This window comes from Ictidomys tridecemlineatus, chromosome 10 (assembly GCF_052094955.1).
Source record: "Ictidomys tridecemlineatus isolate mIctTri1 chromosome 10, mIctTri1.hap1, whole genome shotgun sequence".
Classification (NCBI taxonomy): domain Eukaryota; kingdom Metazoa; phylum Chordata; class Mammalia; order Rodentia; family Sciuridae; genus Ictidomys; species Ictidomys tridecemlineatus.
Window position 1 is genome coordinate 140,352,463 of NC_135486.1, and position 22,706 is coordinate 140,375,168.

The 22,706-nt window shown below is 60.7% G+C and overlaps 2 protein-coding genes and 1 long non-coding RNA gene across 33 annotated transcripts in view; 2 read left to right on the plus strand and 1 right to left on the minus strand.

Moving 5' to 3' along the window:
• The window catches only part of Rbfox1 (RNA binding fox-1 homolog 1), a 2,023,047-nt gene that overhangs the window by 710,334 nt on the left and 1,290,007 nt on the right, over nucleotides 1–22,706 (plus strand). The gene's annotated exons all lie outside the window — the stretch shown is intronic.
• The window catches only part of LOC144367585 (xylosyltransferase 1-like), a 118,155-nt gene that overhangs the window by 86,949 nt on the left and 8,500 nt on the right, over nucleotides 1–22,706 (plus strand). The window lies entirely within an intron of this gene.
• LOC110597978 (uncharacterized) lies at nucleotides 898–17,351 on the minus strand. Of its 5 annotated transcripts, none has more exons than XR_013427129.1 (5): nucleotides 9,278–9,467; nucleotides 7,977–8,072; nucleotides 4,948–7,284; nucleotides 2,610–4,633; nucleotides 898–2,394 (listed from the first exon to the last, which is right to left on the minus strand). It is a non-coding gene; the product is annotated as an uncharacterized LOC110597978 (long non-coding RNA). The 5 variants fall into 5 exon arrangements; XR_013427132.1 differs by lacking the exon at nucleotides 9,278–9,467 and having other exon boundaries at nucleotides 905–2,394; nucleotides 4,948–5,074; nucleotides 7,153–7,284; nucleotides 7,977–8,716; XR_013427130.1 differs by lacking the exon at nucleotides 9,278–9,467 and having other exon boundaries at nucleotides 905–2,394; nucleotides 4,948–5,074; nucleotides 7,048–7,284; nucleotides 7,977–8,716.

The following is a 22,706-nucleotide window of genomic DNA, read 5'->3' on the forward strand; positions in this document are numbered from 1 at the left end:
AAAATCGCCACTCTGTAGTTGATTGGGGACAAAAAGGTTTTTCCCACCGCTGGATGGAGAAGCCCTGCTATCGAGCCAGACCAGCGTAGGGGGCTATAGTGTGGGATAGGGGCTCTCTGATCCCTAGCACAGATGCAGGGCCAGGTTCCCAAAACTGTCCTTTCTCATCACTTGCGATACTTTTCTTATTCTGTCCCTTGCTGCTCTCAATGAGCACATCTCCATCTCTGATGTCATTATTTTTCTTGTTTTCTTTCTCCCTTGACATAATTTTGTACCTTTCTCCTTCCCCCCCCCCTCAACTCTTGGTCGTGGGGAAGGGGGAGAGCCAGCAAATCGCAGCCATGCTTGTCGGGGTGGGCGGGGCCGCATCTGAGTCTGAACCAGACCCACTTTTGTACCCAGCTGTTATGACCCATCTTGCTGTAGGCGGAGAAGGACTCTTTTTCTTACTTCAGTACAAAACGTAGTTGCACTTCAGATCTGAAGTTGGGCAGCCCCGAGGCCACTGGAACTTCCCTGATCCCTGCCATCTACTCTTGATGGAGATCCCAAGCTGACCCTAGGTCGGCCTGGCCATGCGCGGGGATGTGCGCAGCACCTGATCACTTCCTCCGCCGATTAGAAAGCCCAGAGCCAGCAGCTGCACATTAGTGATGTTCTGTTGTCAGCGAATGCGGGAGCAGGTGACATGAAGCTTTGGAGTAATTCCACAGGCTCTGGGAATATGTCCCCTGGGCTACACGTACTAGTCCAGCACTGGGAACCGAGTGAACAGTGATGACGGAATAACTGGCTTTAGTTAAATAATTTGCTGTTTACGGCTTCTCTGTTTATGAATCAGTTAAAAGCCCTTTTAAGTGAAATTGGATAGACTACAAAGTGTTGGTTTCATGTGTTTTATTTGCAGTTTAATCAGCGTGATCCAGATGCCGGGGTGGGGGGGGGGGCGCCGAGCTGGGCTTTAATTATCCCTGCTTTGCCCCAGTTAGGAATTCCCAGCGGTGCCGTCTGCGCCAAGATGCCAAAAACCGCATTGTTCTTTAATTAGCTGTTGTAATTGTTGGAGTCTAATCTCCGTGATTAGCAGCAGCATTAAATACAGCAGGAAGAATAGGCCTGTCCTCTGCCTCTGCCCCCGTCAACACCGCCTCCCCCTTCTGCAGAGGGGTCTGGCAGGAATCAATTAGAGCCCAGCCAGCGCTGGGTGGGACAGGAGGGACACCGGCCACCGCCAAGCGGCGGGGCTGAGGGGAGTGGGTTTATGTCCCCGGATCGCCCTCCCCCACCAGCTCGAACGCTGTGGCCCTGACCTGTCACCGAGGCATTGGGAGGGCCCTGTGGATGGCGGTTTTGCGGTCCCTCTCTCGGATGGAGAAATGGACCGCAGTGGGACCAGCTGTTCTGGCTTTGGGTCTCTTGCCTCATTCCTTTAACTGTGGGGATTTATTGAGCGTTCCTTTTGTGCCAGGCCTTAGGCCAGGTGCTGGGGGTGCAGGGCTGAACCAAGCAGGCACGGTCCCTGTCCCCACAGGGTGCGTCGTCTGAAGGAGGAGACAAGTGTCAGTCAAACCCTTGCACAGGTGGCAAGTTCGGTGCACGCTGGGAGATGCTATGAAGCCGTCCCTCAGGGATGGAGTTGAACAGTTAACTCACCTGGTCAGGTGAGCCGGGGTTCAGAAGGGTACCTTAGAGAAATGTCTAAACTGAGATCCAGTGAGTGACAGTCGGCCGGGCAAGGAGGCCAAGGAACAGCGTGTGCAAAGGTCCTGAGACAGGCTGAGTGTGATCTGCTGAGCCGGATTCACGAGCTCCTTGGGCTCATCCCTTGTCCCTGCTGCTCCGTTGCCGTGGGAAATTTTCCGCGCGGCTCTGCTCCACTCTGCCTTAGTGTCCGGGTCACAGGGGCACGTGGGTGCTGCCTGATCGACTGGGCTTTGCAGGACACTGCATTTTGGTGAGGCGTGCACTTGACCCTCGTGTGCAGGGGGTGACCTCAGCCAGGGAGGGGACCATGCCAGGGCCCCCAAGTCTGCGCCCCCCACCCCCAGGGAAGGAGGAGACTTTAGGAAGCCATTTACAGAACCCAAGAAAATCTTGGCCTTGTGATGGAGGCCACCCCTCCCCCGGAAGCCCCGTGCTGGTGCTGACTTGGGATGTCCGTGGTGGCAGCAGGCCCCCGATTCCGCAGGGTGTCTTGTGGGGAGGCCGGGTAGCCCAGTGGTTAAGACCCTGGACCTTGGAGTGCGTGCGACCAGCTAACCTGGGGCAGTCCCCAGTCCTCCCCGTCCTTCCCTCTCCGGTGTTTATTGAGCCTCTATTATGTGCCCGTGTGGCAGCAGGCACCAGACGCCCCCGGGACTCTGGAAATCCAGGCTCCTTGGCTTCCGGGAGCTGAGACAGAAGAAACAGATCATCAACCCAGAAGTGGACAGGTAAAGAGGGACAGTCCAAGAAACGGTGCTCTGGGAAAACTCAACGGGCTGTCAACAAGGCGGGCTGCAGCTGGATCCCGCCAGGGCCTCAGAGGCCATGATGAGGAACCTGGATTTGATCCCAGTCACCATGGGACACGTGGTCTGACCTGCAAGGTCAGGGGGACCCGGTACCTGGTCTCCCAAACGTCGCTGCTCTCGCCACCACGCCCTGTGCCTCCTTTTCATGAATCTCAAAGGGGCCTCCCCGCCTCGTCGTAAATGATCCAGAGAGAAGTTACAGCCCAAGGAACCATGAAGAAATGCTGGAAGGCAGACACCCAGGTGTGGCGTCCCCTCGCCGATCGCCGCTGCCGACCAGGGGCGCGTGCGACGAGCTTTACCCAGACCCTCGGGGTGGCCGACTGGAGCCCAGCAGCCCCTGGTTCTCAGGTCCTCTCCCCCAACTCTCCCAAGCCCGCCCCGAGATGGCGGGAGGTGGCCACGGCTCCCCAGCACCGTCACAGAAGCTCAGAAATACTTTCTGTCAATAGCCCGAGGTCCCCAGGTGGCGCGTGCATCTCCCTGCCCGCGGTACCCGGAGACGGAGTCAGTCAGCCTGATTCCCCGCGGATTCCACGTTGGTGGGCCACAGCCTGGGAAATGGGTCCCGAAGGCCCTGGGACGGGGGTTTGTGCTGTGAACAGGAAATGAGGCGACCTTGCGGCCAGCCAGGGGGGTCCTGCCTGATGCCCGTTGGCTCCTGCGACCTGCCAGGACCTGACCAGGTTCGGCTACCGATTCCTGACCTTCTGGATTCTTCTGGGAACTCTGCAGCTCATCGTCAGACTGTGGCTGGCCTCCTGTCAGTCACTGAGGCCTCGCTGGATGGCGGTGGAAGACCCTCCCCCAGGGACCCCCGGAGGCAAGATCAGGGCCTCAGGTTGGAGTCCAGAGCGATTGGAAGTAGAGTCCAGGGGCCTGGCGTCCGCCACACGGTGGCCATGAGCAGGGTGCCCGACCTCCCGAGCCCCCGCTTCCCAACCTGGGGACGATCCACGGAGGCCATCCCGGGGTTATTAAGGGCCTGCTCCGAGCCAGGCCTGGTGCCGGGGCTGGAGGAGACGCTGCAGGAGCAGGCGCACCTCTGACTTCACGGACTAACGGGAAGACGGTGCAGCCAGCCACCAACAGGGGCACCAGGGCGGTCGCAGTGGCCTCCTGAGATCAGCTGCTGGGCGGAAAAAGCCGAGTCTGGGCTGGAGGTGCGTGGAGTCCTGTCCTTGTGACGGGGGCCCCGGGAGGACGCGTTCCAGGGAGCCTGCATGTCCACTGAGGGTGGCAAACCCACCAAGTGACAAAGAGCTTGCCCAGGACAGGGGACAGAGGAGGACGGAGTGACTGAGGAGAGCGGAGCTCTTGTGTCCTGCTGCAAAAACAGCCTCGCAGGGACGTCATCGGGACTCCCCCTTGGAGAAGGGAGCGCCCACCTGGGTCCCCAGGATCTGCGGGTGGTCCTGCGTCCCCCTGGGCACACAGAGCCCGTCCTCACCATGTCCAAGCCCAGGGATGTCCCTCGGAGGAGCTGGCCCTCCCTGACCCTCGCCAGTCAGGGGGCCCTTGTGTGGTCAGATGCTGGCCCTGTTAGAGGTGTCGCGCCACATGTGTCCCCTCCCCTCTTCCCTCCCGCAGTCTGGCCGCCAGGCCTAGACATTGGCCGGGGCTGAGCGGCCAGCCTGGGCTTCCTGGCCTCACAAACAAGCCTCCGGGGGGTGCCAGGGCCGCGGGGCGGGACGAGGCTGCGAACAGCAGAGGTCTGTCTGGCCCTGACGTTGGCAGGCAGCCCCAGCCAGCCCCAAGAGCGTCACCCGGCCAGGTACCTGGGGCGCAGACAGGCCTGCCTTTGAGCAGGAGTGAGCCTGGCTTCCCGGGAGCCGCGGGGCTGGGTGACGGTGGCCTTGTCCCTGGGGAGTGTGCCCTGGCCGCCTCCCTGCTCAGCCCTGCCGTGGGCACCAGAGACCTCCGACTCGGGAGCATTTGCCATCCAGCAGGTCCTCAGAGGGGTGGACTGCCCCAGGCGAGAGTTTGCGCTGGCTTCCAGAACATTCCAGCAGGGAGAGGTTGCACGGCGGCCCGAGCTGGGCGTCCTGAGCTCGCTGTCTGCCCCTAATCCTCCCTGGACACGTCCCTTTGTGCTTCCTGAGCGTCCGTCTCCTTATCTGTAAATTGGGATAATAACAGGGAAGGTTAGAGTGTGAACACACGCACACATGCTCACGCACACACACGTGCACACACACGTGCACACACACACACACGCACACACATGCATGCACATGCGCGCACACACACACACCCACGTGCGTGGAGAACTGGTGGAGACCCAGTGAAGCCCAGGTCTAGCTGCAGGATCGGCATCAAGGACGACCTGAGGCGGCCGTCCCCTAGGCCCTGCCACAGGGACCCTGCAGTCCCCCAGCCCCTCCCACCTGGCCCCGCCCAGCCTGGGTGCCCTCCTGGCCCAGGAGCGTGCCTCCTGCCTGGCTGGCTGGTCCCTCCGTGGTGCCTCAGTCTAGAACGTTCCTCTTCCCCGTCTGTCTGGCAGGCTCCTGTCCATCCTTCCACTCTCCCCATCGCGGCCCCCCAGCCTCTGCCTGGACCTGCAAAGCCCCAGATCAGTTGTCCTCCTAGGGCGGCCCTGGGCCAGCTGTGCAGTGTCACATGGGAGCTGGAGGGTGGCACGCACGCTCCGGCCACCCCAGACCTGCCGCACGGGCACCTGTGGTGGGCAGGTGGCGGGCACGGGGTCCTGCCATCTGCAGGGTAATCACCCCCATGTGATCCTGACCACCAGGCCGCCGAGCCCAGTGGGTGAGGCAGGGCTCTGGTTGGGGACAGGCTGCTGTCCCCCTGCTCTGCGGAGGGACCGGGACTCTGCAGGGCTAACAGGCTCCTGGGCCGGGCTGGGCTCTGGGCTCCTCGGGGACAGGGTCCATGTCCCTGTCTCCTCTTGTGACTGTGGCAATGGGGTGTCGTGTGCTGACGTGGATTGGATTGGCAGCCCACGGTCACCCAGCCCCCAGGGATGGCCATCTCCTGGGCAGGGAGCCCGCCCCCCTCCAGCGTGGGGAGGGGGGGAGGGTGGACAGGGGGGAGGGGGGAGGGTGGACGGGAGGGACGTGCAATTTCTGGGACACTCAGTGGCAGGTCCTCTCCGCGACCCCTTCAGAGCCTCTTTATTCTAGAGCCCGCCAGGCCTCCGAGCGCCTTTAACCCTTCTCTGCCCGCGGCTCTCCAGCCAAGCCTCCCGTGAGCGCAATGGCCCAGTTGAATTCCATCTGCAGGCTCGGCCTCCTGGCGCCCAGCGGCCCCTGGGTGTGGAAGGGTTCCAAGCCCTGATCAATCCCTTCCTTTATTCAGGGCAGAGTTACAAACGGGCTGCAGTCGTGGGAAGGAATTTCCACCTCGCGGTGCAGAGCAGCCCTCATGAAAGATGGATTGATGGCACCCCCCGCACCGGGATGTCACCGGCCTCGGGAAAGCAGTGAATAAGTATCTGCCGGCCCTCTCTCTGCCACAAAAACCCTTTCAGGTCAAATTTCTCTGTGCCCAGGTGCATTTGATTTAAACCGTTTCACTGCAAAAATATAAATAAAATAGAGGCGGCTTCGGTAACCAACAAGAGAAACAGCCTGGTAAGACGGTTTGACGTGGGGAAAACAGGGCCTTACAACTGTGGGTCGTAGAACCACTGCCTTCCCCGGCCCTGGGCACGGGCCGTGGATTGTAAACAGCACAAGCCGGGGACCATGGGAACATGTACCTCCAAAGAGACGGGACTCCCAGGTTCCAGGTTCAACCCTGACTCTAGCTGGGTGAGTCACTTGGTCTCTCTGGGCCTCAGACTCTTCCTCTGTGCAATAGGAGACCAGATGGCCTCCGTAACCTTTTGTTTTCATGAATGTAAGAACATTCCAGCCAGGCACAGCGGCCCGAGCCTAATAATCCCAGCAGCTTGGGAGGCTGAAGCTAGAGGATCGCAAATCTGAGGCCAGCCTCAGCCACTTTGCAAACTTCTCAGCAACTTAGAGAGATCCCGACTTGAGGTTAGGAAAAATGAACCCACACCCCACCCAGCTCCCTGGGGCTACAGGAGCCCCTGGGGAAACAGCGGGGTCTGCACACAAGGCCTGGCAGATAGAAGCCCCCAGAAGCCTCCCCTCGGGCTGAGGGTGTGAGTGGAGCAGAGTGGAGGAGCCAAGCTTCCCTTTGCAGATAAGGAAAGGGCCGGGAACCGACTGTGGACCCCTGAGGGTCACGTGCACACAGACCCCAACTGCCGTCTGCGCCGGTGGCTGTGGGTCTCTGGGGCTGGTCTCGTCCAAAGCACAGTTAAAGCTTCACCCGCCTTAGGAAGCATTAGAGGTGGGACAGGGGATCAGCAGTGCGCCTTCCAGTCCATTCGTGTGGTGCTTGGGGTAAGTGGCACCTCGAGACACAGTGACTGGGTCTCCCACAGGCTCTCTGTCTCTTGCTGTGTCATGCCCGGAGCTACCTCTGGACTCTGTTGGCAAGAAGGCCCCGAGCCCAGAACCATGAGCCAAAAAGAAACTTCTTTGCTTTATAAACTCACCCAGTCTCTGGCGTTGTGTCATCCGCAACAAAAATAATGGACAACTTCCTCGCCTCTGCCCTACTTGACGGTGATGTTGTGGGACATATAAGCAAATAGCTTTACCTCGAATTCTTACAGAAACAGACACTTGGCCATTCAGCCCCCCTCACAGAGGGCAAGGAGAGAAGAGAAGCCGGTTCAGCTGGTCCAGCCACTTGGGTTATGGGTTCCAATGCATTGGGTTCCCAAGACTTTCTGGAAAAAAAAAAAAAGAAGAAAAGAGATCTCACCTGTGCCTTTACCAGACGGTTGACAGGTGACGCTTTTGGACAGGGGCTTGCAGCAAGTTCAGGGCCAAGAACACGTGTCAGCTATTTCCAAGGAGCCGGCCGGCCAGGGAGAGGCTCGGGTGGAACAAGTTAGGCCACTTCCCAGCCCCCGCCCGCCACACCCAGGCTCCCGGCCCCGCCAGCTGATCCCTGCAGACAAAGGGGCTCTCTGATCCGGGGACTCTGCGCTGGCCAGGTGCGCTGCCCAGAGCGCCATCTTTGCACCTGATTCTCTACCTGTCCTCCCCCGCCTGGGGCCTCCTGATTGGCTACACACTTGCCTGGGCCCCTGCTCAAAGGTCACCTCCCGTGTCCTCCCTCCCGGGCTTGCAGAGGCCACACTGCCCTGGCTGTCCCCTTCTGCTGGCTTTGGCCATCAATTAGCACGAGGTACTGACACTGTCTGTCTTCCAAGGTCCCCTGTGAGCTCCAAGTGGGCCTCACGTTCGCCTTACGGACTGTGTGTCTGCTCTCACACTCACACACACACACACTCACACTCACACACTCACACTGACACACACACACACACACACATTCATTACTCAAGTATGTCATCTGTTCCTCATCCTCAGTACCTGGCACATGATTTTCTCTCCACAAACGTGCGTGACTCACCTCTGCACATTGATCGTAAGATAACCCTCAGTTTCAAAATGCTGAAGTGGTACCAGGCACCATGGCGCACGCCTGGACTCCCAGCAACTCTGGAGGCTGAGGCAGGAGGATCGCAAGTTCAAGGCCAGCCTCAGCAACTTAGCAAGACTCCTGTCTCAGAATTAAAACTACAAAAAGGGCTGGGGTGTGGCTCTGTGGTTAAGTATCTCGGGGTTCAATTTGAGGGGGGAACATGAAATAGTGAGGAAAAAAATCTGCAAATCAGGAGAACACGGCACAGTCGCCCGCGACCCCCTGCGCCCACGAGAAGGAAGAGGTCCCCTGACTGCGCTCGGCTTCTCGGTGGGTTCCAGAACCTTCTCCCGTCCGTTCTGCCCTCCCAATGCACTGTTACAGAGCCCGATTCATGGGGACAATGCTGGGGTCTCCAAAGGGCTTCAACCTTTCTTTTTTGCTTCTTTGGAAAACTTGTGTGTGCTCCACAGGGACACGCGGGAGCAAGTGACAGCTGAGCCACCGGGGGTGGGTCAGCCGCCAAGGGCAGGCTCAAGGCGCCGGAGCCGCCGCTCCCTGGATTAAGTCCAGCTCCGTCCGTAAGGTCAGGGGCCACGTCGCTGTGTCATCCCTGTGTCTCCTGCACGGTGCTCTGCACGCGGCAGGTCCTGGAGGAGTGGATGAGCGCTCCGGGGACTTGGGTGACCAAGGCCACCAGGGCTGCTGCCCCTTCCCCCTCCCCAACCTGCTCCTGACCCTTCCCCTCCCCTCATCCCTCCCAGGCTGAAGGCCACCGCGCCGCGGCCCTCCCTCCCCAAAGCCCCTGTTCTTCTGCCTGCTGGGGCTCTTCCGGGCACCTCCGGGGTTCCTGGTGCCGGCTGGGGGGTCTCCTCCCCCTGACCCAGGGCGTCCAGCACAAGACAAGAGCAGCCACGGGGAAAAGCACATCTGTCCCTTCTGTCACCTGTGCCCAGTGAGTGGCGGGGCCTTTGCTCACGGCTGGAGGGTCTGTTCCCAGTGCTGGGGTCGGGTGGAGACTCCAGAGGGCCTCAGCAGAGCACGTGGGCCAAGGACCTGCCTGCAGGCCACCCGAGCACAGTGGACAGTGGGCCACCTTGCCGCGGCCCAGGCTTGGCGTATTTTGCTAAGGCACCGCAGGGTATGGCATGGCCCAGCTCCTGGCCTGGGTGGACCTGGCATGACTCCCGGTGGATTTCAGCAGCTCCCTGACCACCCGGGACACTGTCCAGTAAAACTGAAGAGGAGCTCAGTTAGGGCGAAGTGAAAATTCTGGCTCAGGTCCTGACCTGTGGCCTGCTCCCCGAGAGGCCTCCTAGACCCCAGGCTCCTCTTCTGAGGCTGGATGTTAGACGCAGCACCTGGCACTAGGGCAGAGACCCAGAGAAGACTTAGCGCTGGGGCACCTGTCATGTCATTTAAGCCTCCCAGGACACTGCGAGGTAAATGTCAGCCACTGACGTCACGCTGATCTGAGTAGTTAGATCAGAATCACTCGACTCGTGTGTGTGTATGTGTGTGTGTGTGTGTGTGTGTGTTTCATTATCAACCTCCTAAGAAGAAAACTTTAACTTGATTTAAATTCTCCCCAGTGAGAGAAATTAAAACTAAGGGATAAGGCTGTATGGGATAGGATTGAGCTTTGGGGTCCACAAACCAATGCAATATTTAAGATTTATTGTTTTGTGTGTGCACACACCCAACATGGTACTCGGCTTAGCAGTCTAATGGATAGATGAAGAGGCCCAGAGGGGTCAAGCAACTCACTCAAAGCCACACAGCCAGCGAGAGGGAACCAGAGTGAGGTCTTTGGGATAGCTCTACACCACTGGTGACAGGTGGCCGCGACTCTACCAGCTGTTCCGTGTCTGGCTTTGCTCCCGCTCTGACGTGTCTTGTGGATCACTCTGCCGTGGCGCATACCCAATGCCTCCGTTGTTTTGATGCGTGGAGTCGCTTCTCTGGAGCGTCAGCGTCAGAGGATTTATCTAACCAGACCCACGACGCGGGGCTGGGCTTGTTTCCGTCTTGTGCAATTAAAGCCTCCACCGTGACGCTCCGCCTGCACCCCCACGGGTGGCTTCAGCACAAGGGACCGCGAAGGTCACACCCTGCACCTGCCTGAGAGCCTGGCACGGGTCAGGGGCAGGAGCCGAGAACCCCCCCACACACAAGGTCACCCAGTCCCCGCCACCTTTTATGCAATTGGTCACCTAGGAGCCTCCTGTCCTCTGGCCTTTCCTTGCCTCTGAGGCTCCCAGGGTTAGCTCTGAACTTCCGTCTCCGCTCCTTAGCACAAGGCCCCCGCGGATTCCTCTCCTGCTGCCTGGGGACCGGCTTGGGGCATCAGGAGCCTCACGGGGTCTCCCGGGTCCTGGGGGCCCCTGGGCTGGGGGGACAGCAGGCTCTTCCCGGGTCGCTGGTCTTTTCAGAACTTTTCCAGGACCCTGGACGGGAGCGGATTCTGCAGAGTCTCCGCAGCGTCTCGGTCGGGGGCTGGGAATGACCTTCGGCAGCCGGGGAGACCGTGGAGTGGCCAGTGAGCGGCCACAGGGCCAGAGGGGCCCCTCCTCTCCCCCGCAGACGGCCAGTCAGAGCGCCCCGAGGCGGAGAGGGCTGGGGACGCTGCAGCAGAGCGCCCGTCACTAGTCACTAAAGCCACTGCGCCTTAAACCACCTGATAATAAGCCCAGCGGCGGCCGCCGAGGCTTGTTCCCCTGGAGGAAGAGCAGCCTAACGGGCTGCAGAGGGGGGGGGATTCTGTGCAGACCCCGCCTCCTTGGTGGGGCCGGGAGGGCGGGCGCAGGGTGGCCAGCTGTGCTGATGCTGGGGGGCGGAGGGGGCGGGGCTAGCCTTGGCCCCTCCCTCTGCCTCCAGCGCTGCAGGTGCACAGAGATGGACTTAGCGTCCAGGCACCCGCTCCACAGATGCTTACCCGATTCACGTCACATGCCAGGCAGCGCAAAGCCACGGAGCTTGAGCTCTAGCTGCGGGACATAGATGATAATATAATATGGTGGTAAGTGGCCCGAGGAGGGGTAGGGGATGCCTATGGGGGGATGGGGGGATGCTTCTCGAAGGAGATGTCCTCTGAGCTGTTGCCTGAGCAAGGAACCATGAGGATATCGAGGGGACAGACAGCAAGTGCAAAGGCCCTGGGGTAGGTCAGACCCTCTCCGCTGGGAAGCAGAGGTAAGGTCCATGAAGAACGACCCAGAAGGTCAGAGTTTGGCCTTCCATGGACGCCTTCCTCGTCAGGGAAATCCAGAGAGGGGGGAGGTGACCACAGCAAGATCACACAGCTGCAGGAAGAGCTCTCGTTCTCTCTCTCTCTCTCTCTCTGTTTCTTTTGTATCAATTCCTGACTCCCTTTTTCTTGCTGTGGAGACTCAGAGGGATTTGAAAGCAGCGAGACCACGTCAGGCAGGTAGCTCAGCTCCCAAGCCTGCATTCCTTCCCCGGGTCCTGGCTTTCCTCATCTGTGACGCAGAGTGGTGGTGTCTTAGAACTGGCTCTCTTCACGATGCCACTGTCCCCCTGAGCAGGTGGATGCTCTGGGTAAGGGGACGGTACTGAGGAAGCCCCAGGCCGCAGGGCCTCCCTGGCTCAGGCAGGCGGTTTGGCCCCCGGGCACCTCGGCATCTTCACGTTACAACGGGGCGCCCAGAGCCAGGCACGGGGCGTGCGTCTGCAACCCCAGCTGCCGGGGAGGCTGAGGCAGGAGGACTGCGAGTTTGAGGTCAGCCTGGGCGACTTGGCGAGACCCTGTCTCAAAATGAAAAACAGAAAGAGCTGGACGTGCAGCCGGGTGTCGGGGCCGGCCTGCCGCACACGAGGCGCTGGGTTCGATTCCCAGGGCTGCAAAGAGAAAGAGGGGCCCGAGACGGCACTGGGGTGTTACGAGGATCCATAAACCAACCGGCCTGACGCGCTGGGCAGTGTCCAGCCCAGAGGACAGCAAGCGGTTCCTGCTCCCTCTTTTCTTCCCTACCCAGGGTATTCCGAAGCTGGTTCCCGATTGTGAGTCCACTGGACAGATGAGGAGACCGAGGCTCCAGGAGCTCAGTCTATTTAGCAAGAGGCGGGTGGGGCCTGCGCCCCGTGGGGTCCTCCCCGGGCCTCGCTGACCCACAGCCCACTCCAGTCCTCGTGCTTTGCCAGGCCAGCGCTGGACAGTCCTGCTTAACATCTCTCCCAGCCCCATCCCTGCCGTCCGCCTCCATCTTCCTGCGGCCCCTGCTCTGAACAAACTCCTCCCGTGCCCTCGGGGATGCCGCAGCTCCTGCCTGTGGCCTGGCTGCTGGACCTGGCACACGCTGCTTATTTTGACTCTGGGGCCACGTCCCGGTGCGTCAGCTGGGCCAGGAAGCCATGGTTTCTCCCTGGTGGGGGGCAGCCTCCCAGGGAGGTGCCCTGTCCTCGGACAGGCGTCGTCCGCTGTCGGTGACACCCACAAGTGGGGCTTGGTCCCCACCGCTGGGTTTTCCAGTGAGGCACAGAGAGGTTAAGGAACTAGCTCCAGATCACACAGCCAGCCAGCAGGAGCCGTGCCAGGATCTGAACCCGCCTCTCTCCGTGGAGCACAGCCCCGTCCTGCCCTCTGCTCTTGCAGCCGAGATGGGACTCCCCAAGACGTCCCCGGAGTCCTGCCTGCAGCTCCCTCCGTGACCTTTCCGTCCGAGGAGTGAGCAGCGGGTGCCCGCAGAGGCTCTGGAGGGAGAGATTCTTTTTCCACTTAAAATCTTTGAGTCAAAGCCCCGAAGCCTCTGGTTTGGGCGCAAATCCGTGGCTGTGCACCTCGGGAGTGTCACATGAGTTAACTGGAACAACTGTCCCCAGGGAACCAGGCGGCCACGCTCAGTGGAGGTTCCATCAGGAGAGGCTCCGGGTCGGAGGATCAGCGGCGTCGCGGGGGTCGCACGGAGACCTGGGTGCTGCTGGAAGGGGGACCCTGTCCTGCGTCCCCTCTCCCGCTCACCGCCCAGGACCCCCGACCTCAGCCCGGGGGGCCGCCAACCTCGGGGGGCAGAGTCCTTGGAGGGGTCCTGGAGGGGCCCCGGCTCCTCTGCTCCCGCCTGCAGGTCTGCCCGTGGCCCCTGCTCTGTGCTGAGATGCTGAGCCCGTCGTCCCCAGCAGGACAGGGCCAGGCGCACAGAGGCCTGGGAACGGGGAAGTGGCCCCGGTTCCCACGGCCTCACCCTGCGCAGGAGGGCAGCTGGGGGCCGATGTCCACCCGGAGGTGACTTTGCTCATCTGCTTCCTCAGCCTCGTTTCCCGTGGCCCCTCTGGTGGCGCCGTCTCCCACCAAGGCGGCTGCACCCTCCTCTCTGCTCAGGGGACGCAGGGACGCAGGCCAGCGGGCGTCTCGCATTCAGAGGTGACGGGGAAGAGCCCTGGGCCGCTCAGCCGACGCAGGGACAGAGCTAACCCTCGGAAGCAGAGCAGCCTCAGAATCTAGGAGGCTGAGGGAAGAGGGGACCTTATAAAGGAGGAGACCCGCTCCGACACTGACCTGAGAACACGGTTTCCCTCTTTGCATTGCCTGCCAGGGAGCTCAGAGACGCAGCTCCTACCTCTCTCAAGTGACCGGGACCTGTTATATTTTGGGGAGATGTTCACTATGCACCCGGAGGCCATGGACTTCCCTGTCTCTGCCCCCTTGGTCCCCCTCTTTACTGCACCCCTCCTCACCACTGTCTTTTACGCGTTTGACCTCTGGTCAGGGGACCTGTGTTTTGTTAGTTCGCCACGCGGGAGGCTCAAGAGTCACTGAGATGAGACCCAGCTCCTCGCTCCGTCCCCGTGTCCCTGGCCTCTGTCCCTGGCCCTGCTCAGCTCATCCAGCTGGGAGGCTCCTCAGCCTACGTTCCCCTTCAAGCCTCCACAAAAAGGGGGTCCCCCGACTCCAGGCCATAGAGTGGGGAGAGGCTGGGGAAACGGAGGCTGGGGAGAGGCTGGGGAAACGGAGGCTGGGGAAACGAACGCTGGGGAGAGGCTGGGGAAACGAAGGCTGGGAAGAGGCTGGGGAAACGAAGGCTGGGAAGAGGCTGGGGAAACGAAGGCTGGGGCGCTGCACCCGACCAAGTCCAGCCCCTGCCGCCGGCTCCAGGCCGCCAGCTCCAGGCCGCCAGCCCGGGATCCGCTGCACTTTACTCATTCATTTATTTCTCACCAGGGATTGACTCCAGGGGCACTTGGCCACTGAGCCACGTCCCCAGCCCTTTTTTTTCTCTTTTATTTGGAGGCAGTGTCTCACTGAGTGGCTTAGGGCCTCGCTAATTGCTGAGGTTGGCCTTGAACTCAAGGTCCTCCTGCCTCAGCCTCCTGAGCTGCAGGGATTCCGGGCGTGGGCCACCGCAACGCCTGCTGTGCCCCTGGGCTGAGCTGCTAACAGGCTGGTGACGGTGGCAGGCGTCTCCCTTCCCGGCCTCTGTTTGCACGTCCGTGAGATGGGAACGACCCCCCGCTGGCCGGCCTCACGGGTCCCCTGTCCTGCACGCTGCTTGTCCCAAGAAAACTCCTGTAAAGTGACGACCTTCAGGGGCCCCGAGAATATCACAGTTTGGTGGCGGTCGATCGCCACGGGGACATTGTCACCACCTCCGCCTGATGACCCGCAGGGACATGGTCCCTGTCCAGGCCACTTGATCTCTCACGTTGAAGAGAAGCCCTGCCGCCCCCTGGCCGTGGGCCTCAGGCCTGGCCTCTGTCCTCTTCCCTCGTGTCAGACAACGGCACCACAGAGCGGGCAGCCGGCCACTCCCAGGGGTCCCGGTGCCGCCCGGTGCCGGGCTCGGGCACTCGCGGGTGGAGTGGCCCACTGGGGGCAGCCCAGAGCGCGGGAACCCGGGAGCCCCTCCCCGCAGCCCCCGGCCCCTGCCTGAGACGGGCCCTGGGCTCTCGTGGTCAGGGCGCCCCCCAGAGCCCGCGCCATCAGTGCCCGGTCCTGGGCGCCGCGGCCCTTCTTGGAGACGGAAGGCCACCCTCATGAGAATGGAGGCGGGCCTCCCTCTGCCTGTCCGGCTTCGGGATCCTGAAACTCGGAGCCCGTCCGGAGCCACGGCCTTGTTCTCCAGCGGGCGGCTGCTCCAGAGGGCGGAAAGTTGGACGCCACCTGGACTTTCCAGGAGGAGTGGCCGGGGCGGCTCCTCCCCAGACGCACAGGCTGCCTCCCGCCAGCCCCGGGAGCCAGGGAGACGGGCCTCGTGCACATTCCACTGTCCCTGCCAACAAGGACCCCGGGGCCAGGAGGGAGCTGGGAACGACGTGGAGGATCCGCAGCCTGTGGGACGTTTCGTCTCCTGCTGAGCCACACCGTCTCTCAGAAGGAAAGTCGCCAGGGTCTATTTTATTTTATTTTATTTTATTTTATTTTATTTTTTTCTTCTTCTTTCCCAGCCTCAATTTTTGTTCTCTGCAACAAGCTGCTGCCACGTCCCCCCCCACCACCGCTGAGCTGGGGCGGGGGAGAGGGGAGTGAAGTCACGGGACACAGCTCTCCAGCCCCTTCTGAGTGGCTGTGGCTGACTCTGTTCCCTTTTTTTATTTTTGGTGACGGGGCAGACTCGTTTGGAACCATTCGAGTGTCTGTGGCAGCAGAACTGAAACTTCTCCTTTTCTTTGAATTTCATTTTTAAGGTTCGGAATAAGAGTCATTTGCATTCCCCGCCGTGACAGTGACGAGGACGTGGCGGGTCCCGGGTGTCGGGTACGATCGGAGCTTTGCAGAGTTCCCGTTCCTGGGCACCCCGAGAGCGACCCGCCTCCCGGTGGGAAAACACGTCAGTCAAGCTGAGAGAGAGAGAGGGGAGGGCCGCCACGCACACACCCGGAGACAAAGCCGAGTTGTCACATGTCACGGGGTGTCACGTCGTCGTCGAGTGTAAAAATGGTGGGAGATAATTGAAGGGTTCTGCACGGAGATTCTAGAGATAGGAGAAGAGGAGGAGGCGGCGAGGGGAAGGGGAGGGGGAGAAGAGCTGATGTGGGGAAGGAGTCTCTCCTGGACCAGGTCTGGCCCGCCACCTGCTTTTATAAATAAAGTTTTATTGGAACACGGCAGACCCGCCCCTTTACACGGGGCTCACGGGGGATGGCTTGGGCTGTCCAGTGGCAGTGGGGGGAGCCACGGAGACTCGCTGGCCTACCTGGCCTTGTTGGCTGGTCCTCTTTAACCAGGTGCAGAATGGCCTTCAGGGCTCAGGCTGGGTGACCTTGGGTGGGGGGGGCCTCTGCCTGCATCCTGCTCCTTGTATCCTGGGGCCATTTTTAGCAAATCACCCCAAAACTCACCAGGACGACAGGAAGCGACTTCTGTGATTCGTTTTGCTCCGGGTCTTTGGGTCAGCTCGGCCGCTCTTCTAGCCTCGGTGGTGGGGGGTGACGGTTCCCATCTTGGTGGACCTCGCGGGTCTGCGGACAAGCCACTCGGGAGCATTTCAGCCCGGCCTTGACCTCTCCGGGTCCAGCACACCTCCCCCTGGGCTCATCCACCGGGCGGCGGCCAGGGGCCCCCAAGAGGGGCGGGAACCCACACTCCCCACCCGAGCTGCCCTCTTTGGGCAAAGCAGATCACACACGGGGCCCGAGCTTTGCTGGCGCGTGGTCTGGGGTCTCTCTGCGTCTAACGTCACGGGGAGGCTGGCGCCTGATCCGGGCCCCCGCTGAAGAGCCGGGCCTCACGTGGTCCTGGCCCCGGGGGACCCAGATCCGGGCAGTTGTCACATCACCGTGATCAACATGGCTGCTGCCTGTCGGAGCGAGCAGCTGTCCACTCCTTTCTCAGATGCTCCTGTGCTGTCCCCAGCTCCATCGACTCTCTCTCGGGGACACGCAGCAGAGACTTGTGGTCCCTTTTCTCTGGGAGCCCGGTACAGGGGTCCCTTAATGCAAAGTGACGGCCAACGGAGGCCGGGCCCGGGAGGGCTCCCGGCAGCGGCTCTTGGCTGGAGGAGCCTGGCGCGGTCCTCGGGAGGACTAAACTGCAGCCTGACAGCGCAGATCCGGAAAGGTCACTGCGCAAAGTGGCTGCCCGGGAGGGAGGGGGTGGGGTGGGGAGGCCGGGCCGCGGGCAGTGGCAGACGCCAGGATCCCACAACTGCCTCACCGCGGAGAGGGGCCTTCCGCAGGCCCAGGGTCTCTCTGAGACTTGTTTGAAGTGGCCGCCGCCCCTGGGGATGGAAAGGCTCTGTCCACCTTCTGAACTTTTGTCCACACCCTGGACTTGGTGTTCAGGGAGCAGCCCTGCATGGGTCGAATCCAGAAGCAAGTCCGAAAAGAGAGGAGTGATGTGGAGAGAGGGACGAGGCATCTGAATGACCAAAAACCAAATCCAAGTCAGACCCGGGATCTCCGTTCTGCCGCTGCCTAGTTGGGGATACGGTGCTCTATGTACAGTTGTTCAGGACACACACTGCACAAGGGAATCTGCAGGAGCTAGCATTCAGCCTACACTGCCGTCAGCAAGGGCCTGCTGCAAGCCGCAGTGCTGCAACTGCGCAGGGTCCCGGGAACCTTTTTCTATAAACCCCACGAAGCTGCACCGTGAGTCAGCAGTGACCTTGGCTGGGTGGTCTTGGGTGACCTCTAAACTCTTAGAACATCAGTTGCCTCAGAAGGTATTTTAAGGGCTCAGAACAGCACAAGGACCCGATGAGTGAGGTCCACTCAGTTCCGCTCTGCTCCTCCGAGCCGCGAGGCCTCTCTCTGCCCCGATGCTGTCCACAGAGCCGCCAGGCTGAGCGGGCTCTGTCAGGTGTGCCAGGGTTTCTGGCTGGTAGAGACGAGTCCCACAGCCCGTTTCAGAGCTTTGGTGACCAAGGTCCCATCTTGGTGGACCTCACGTGGGTGGCATGTCCATCTGGACCAAGCCCTGAGTGCCACCTGAGGGCTGCTGGTTCCGGGTGACCAGGAAGGGCAGCTTGTCCACTGGGGGCCCGAGAAGCCCTTCCACCACTTACCAAGGCCGAGGGGCCGTCCTGCGCTTCCTCGGGGACTTCAGGCCGACCTTGCCTCCCTAGCTGGAACCCGCCCCGTGTTTTAGGGCCCATGAAATATCTCTCTCTCGGCCCCATCTGCTGTGAGAGTGCGCGGACTGGACCACTGCCCAGGGCAGCTCTCCTCACCGTGAATTTCCAGTAACTGTGGGATTGTCAGTGAAGATTCGTGGATCTTCTATAAATTCGGGAGTGTCAGACTTGGGGGGAAAACTGGCCTAGGGGGGACAGGACCCAGGCACTTTAGCACAGGACCGTGATGTCAACGTGATGGTCTCCTTCCCCTTCCTCTGGGCCTTTCTACCCACCTTCTGTTTCCTATCCTACCTCCCCCGGACCCATCGTCACCCCATGTGTGTCCACCCGTTCCCGCGGGGGAAGGGCAGGGGTCTTGGTTTATGGGCTCACTGGTGGGAATCCAGTCCTGCCGGTCACTAGCCAGCGGGTGAACTGGAGGCACAGCCTTCCCGGGCAGGTGACATTCTGATCTAGACCCATTTGCGAGTCTGAGGTCCTGCCACTCCTGGGGGACAGGGCTTGCACCGGTGGATAGTTCCCCTGGCTTCCTGCTCCTCTCCTGCGAGTCCCCAATCCCGGAGTCAGGGAGCGGGGGCTGGGGCAGCACCAAAATTCGAAACTCCACTTAGTCCCTCCCGCCGAGCTGAGGGGCTGCGGGTGGGGACGCTCAGAGACGCGGGGACATCCCGGGCGAATCTGGGCCTGTGCGCCGTGTGTGCCTGCGGAGGAGCCTGGGCCGCGCTGGACTGGTCCCTGCCTGGACCCAGTGCTGCCTGGATCCTGTGGCCCGTCCTCCGAGTCAGAAAGGGCCAGGCCCCGTCGGCTTCCCTCTGTGGCTTTGTGAGTGACCGTGGTGCCCTGGCCCTCAGAGGGCAAGCCCCTGCAGATATTAAAGAGCGATTCACTTATCACAGCTAACGGCGGCGCATGTGGGAAGGGGAGCCGCATTCACATGCTGGACAGTGCCCAGCACGTCGTGGTGGCGTGTCTCGGTCACCGTGCCTGCCCAAGACCTCCTCCTGACTCAGTTTGGGAAAATGGACAACCTGACACATTCCATCTGAAGGGAGTGACCACAGCCTCCCTTCTGGGTAATGACCGTGCACACAAAAGTCGCTCGTGAGCCTGGCACGGTGGTGCACGCCTCAGGAGGCCGAGGCAGGAGGACCCCCAGGTCAAGGCCAGCCTCAGCGACTTAGCGAGACCCTGCCTCAACATAAAAAATTAAAAGGGAGGGGAGCTGGGGGAGCAGCTGTGGTGTGGAGCCCTCGTCTCTCATGGTGAAGGCCCTGGGTTCCATTTCCAGGGCCACAAAAGAAAAAACATGATTTTTCTGACTGTGCTGAGGTTTTGCACCCAGACCCTGAAGCTTGGTAGAGAACAGCGGGTCTAATGACCTGTGCCACCTAGAGGGCACGTCCCATCCCACCCACAAGGGCCACCCTCCTCTGTGACCTTCTGAAAGCCCAGGTGCGGGCCTTGCTGTCCGCATAACTCCCGGGACTCCCGTTGATGGACAGCCTCTACTCCACACCCAGCTCCCGTGTAAACAGGCGGCGCCCGTGCAGCACCGACTGTTTGCAAGGAGCAGGCTTGCTGGGGAGCTTGGCCAGTGTAGACGTGCCCGAGCCCCCGTCCCTGTTGGGGTGGGCCGAGGCAGACCCGGGCTCGTAAAGGAGATTTAGGGCGGTGGACGCAGGTTCATTTGTTCCTCTGCATAGTAGAAATAATTTATCGGCAGCTGCTGAGAAGCTCAGTCCTGAAATCTCGTGGACGGCAGCATCGGGAGATTTCCCTGTCTCCCTCTCCCCACCCCGGCTTTCAGATGATGTGGATTAATTGGGCTTGGGTGCGTGCGTGTGTGTTTCTATTTATTTATTTTCCGGCGTCTCTTCTTATTTATGTGGCTGGCTCCGTGCACATTTCGGTCTCTCCCGAGGTTCAGTGGTAATGAGCTCGCAAGTGTCCATTCATTACCCATTCATGGCAGGGGTGGGGACAGCGAGGCAGAAGCTGGGTTTGGAGCTGGGTGTCCAGAGGATGGGGAAGGGCCTGGGAGGGATGGAGGCCAGGATGGGAGGCTGCAGGGATTGGAGGCAAAAGAGGCAGAGAGGTTCCCTTGGGAAATAAGACACACAGCATGTGGAGGTTTGGCCGGGATTAGCTTCAAGCAAGGCAGGTAGAGAACGAATCAGAGCAGAAGCAACAGTTCTAAAGAAGATGGGTGTGGAATAATATGAAGAAGAAATAAATGAGAGTAATTGGTCGACTGCTAATATACCTTTTCTTCTCTAAATGAGCGGGTTGGTATTAATTCTGCCCATCCAAGAGTTCTCTCCACCTCCAAGGTCTTTTTCGGTCTCTTCCTTCCGTGATCCTTAGTTTCCAATGCAGAGATCCTTTGCCTCCTCGGTCAGATCCATTTGCAGGGTTTTTGGAGATCATGGTGAACGGGCTGGTCTTCCTGATTCCTTTCTCAGCAGAACGGCTGTTGATCTGTGAGCGTTGATCTTGAGCCTGCCACTTTGCTGGATCCATTCAGCCGCCCTACAAGTCTGCGGTGGAATTTTTCTGGGTCTTCTAGATACAGGATCGTGTCGTCGGCCCACAGAGGTAGTTTGACTTCTTCCCTTTCTGTTTGCATCCCTTCAATTTCCGTCTCTTGCCTGATGGCCCTGCCTGGAGGAGTGTCCAGAGAGCCACACTGAAGACAGCGCTGAGAGTGGACGCCCTCGTCTTGTTCCGACTTTTGGGGAAATGCTTTTGGAATCCTCCGTTGGGTGTGATGTTAAGCAACACTGGACTGGTGTGTCTCAGCTTCAACAGGCAGAGGAATCACCCAGGGCCCCGGGGACTCCATCCTGGCCCAGAAGGGCCCGAGATCCTGCACATTCTAACAAGACTCCCCAGGAGTGCCCCCGTTGCGGGTCCACGGTCCACCCGCCGAGTAGCAGGGGAGTCCGGGGTACAGGCAGGGGTCCGCCGCTGCTGTTTGTTGGACCAGCAAGAACTCGGTGGTTTCCCATGTAGCTGCACAACCTGTGTTGGCGGGTGCCTCTCCGTGTGGCCTTGCCCAGCTCCGGGCCCTAACCCTCCTCCCACTTCCCCACACAGTGGCCGGGCCCCCTGACCACCCGCTGGCCACCTGCCTCTCCCCCTCCACACCCCCTTGCTGGCTGGCTGAGCCCTTTCCCCGGCCGCCCCCTTCCCCCCTGCTGACCTCTCCTGGGTCCTCAGCCCGGTTCTGGTTTCAAACCAGGAAGGGTCATTTCTGGATAGAACAAGACTCCAACAGCCAGGGCCACCCAGGGCGGAGGCAGGGCAGTGACCCGGCCCCACCTCTCCTGCAGGGGACTGTCAGTCGTGGCCTGGAGACATTGGTGGCTGTCACATGGGCCTGGTGGGTAGAGGTCCCAGATGCTGCTGGACACCGCACAGGACACCGTCCCCATGAAGAGCCTTCCCCAAGCGTCCATGGTGCCGTGGTGGAGAAACCCTGCCCTGGAGGTGTCCAGAAGGGCTGCTCCTTCTCTGTCCCCCGCTCTCCCTCCTGGGCACGGTGGCCTTCGGTGTGGGATAAGGAATGTCGCAGTCGCAGGTGACCCAAGTGACATGGGGCTGGGGAGGGGCCAGTCTCATGGTCACTTATTAAACATCTTGAGCTTCCCCACAAAACCCCTTCTGTGCGTGGGTCATTGTCCTGGCCACTGTCCCTTCTGAGGACTGTCCCTCCTCTGGCTTTCCAACCTGCTTCTGGCCTCTGAGTCCAAGTGTCACCTCTGACGGACTTCTCAACACGCGGCGTGACCTTGGGCCAGCCTGGCCCCACCCCTGTTCCCTGGTACCAGGTGCTCCCTCGTTCCCTGCAGGACACCTGTAGGCTCCTGGGGGACCAGAGGGTCTCAGTGACAACCCCCTGCCTTGCTGTCATAGCAGGAAGTCTCCACAGGGGCTCCACCGTGTTCTAGGGCAACTTGACCCTGCAGAGAGCCGGCCGGGGGCTGGCCCCGACCTATTTTTGGAGACGGTTTTGTTTATTTAGATATTATTTATTTACCTACTTGTGATTTGGGGGATAAACAGTGTTGCGTCCACCCAAGGTTTACGGTGTGACCACACCAGACACGGACAGATGGGGCAGCGGTTCCCACCGTGAAGTGGACAGACGTGTCTGTCACCTCCATCGTTACTGCTCTGGACACCAGAGGAGCTCAGTGGAGTTCGGGAGATTCCCTGATGCGCCGCAGCCTGGTCACCCCGGGTGCCGCCTGAGCCGTGTTCGTCCCCGTCGCTCCAGTCGCAGCCTTTGACCTCGCCACCGAGGTCCCGCCACGCTCACCGCTGTTCCTCTCCCCCGCTGTGTCCTTGACGCACAGACACACGTTGTCTGTCTGTCTGTCTGTGGGCTGCACATTTAAGTGAGACAGTGGACGCTGGCCCTCTGCGCCTGGCTCATTTTACTCCGCCTAATGTCCCCCAGGTCCATCCGGATGCCCGTCACGGTTGTCCCCGGCGCCGGGCGGACTGGGGCCTCCAGTGGGCCCAGCGGGGGCTTGGGGGCTCCTGGGCTCTGGCCCTGCACACTCCCTCGGCAGACGGGAGGTCGGGGCTGGGTGGCCGTGGGCAGTGTCGGACACAAACAAGGCTGGACACTGGCCGGAGGACCAGGACGGATCTAATCGGCAAGGACTGTGTCCACGGAGGG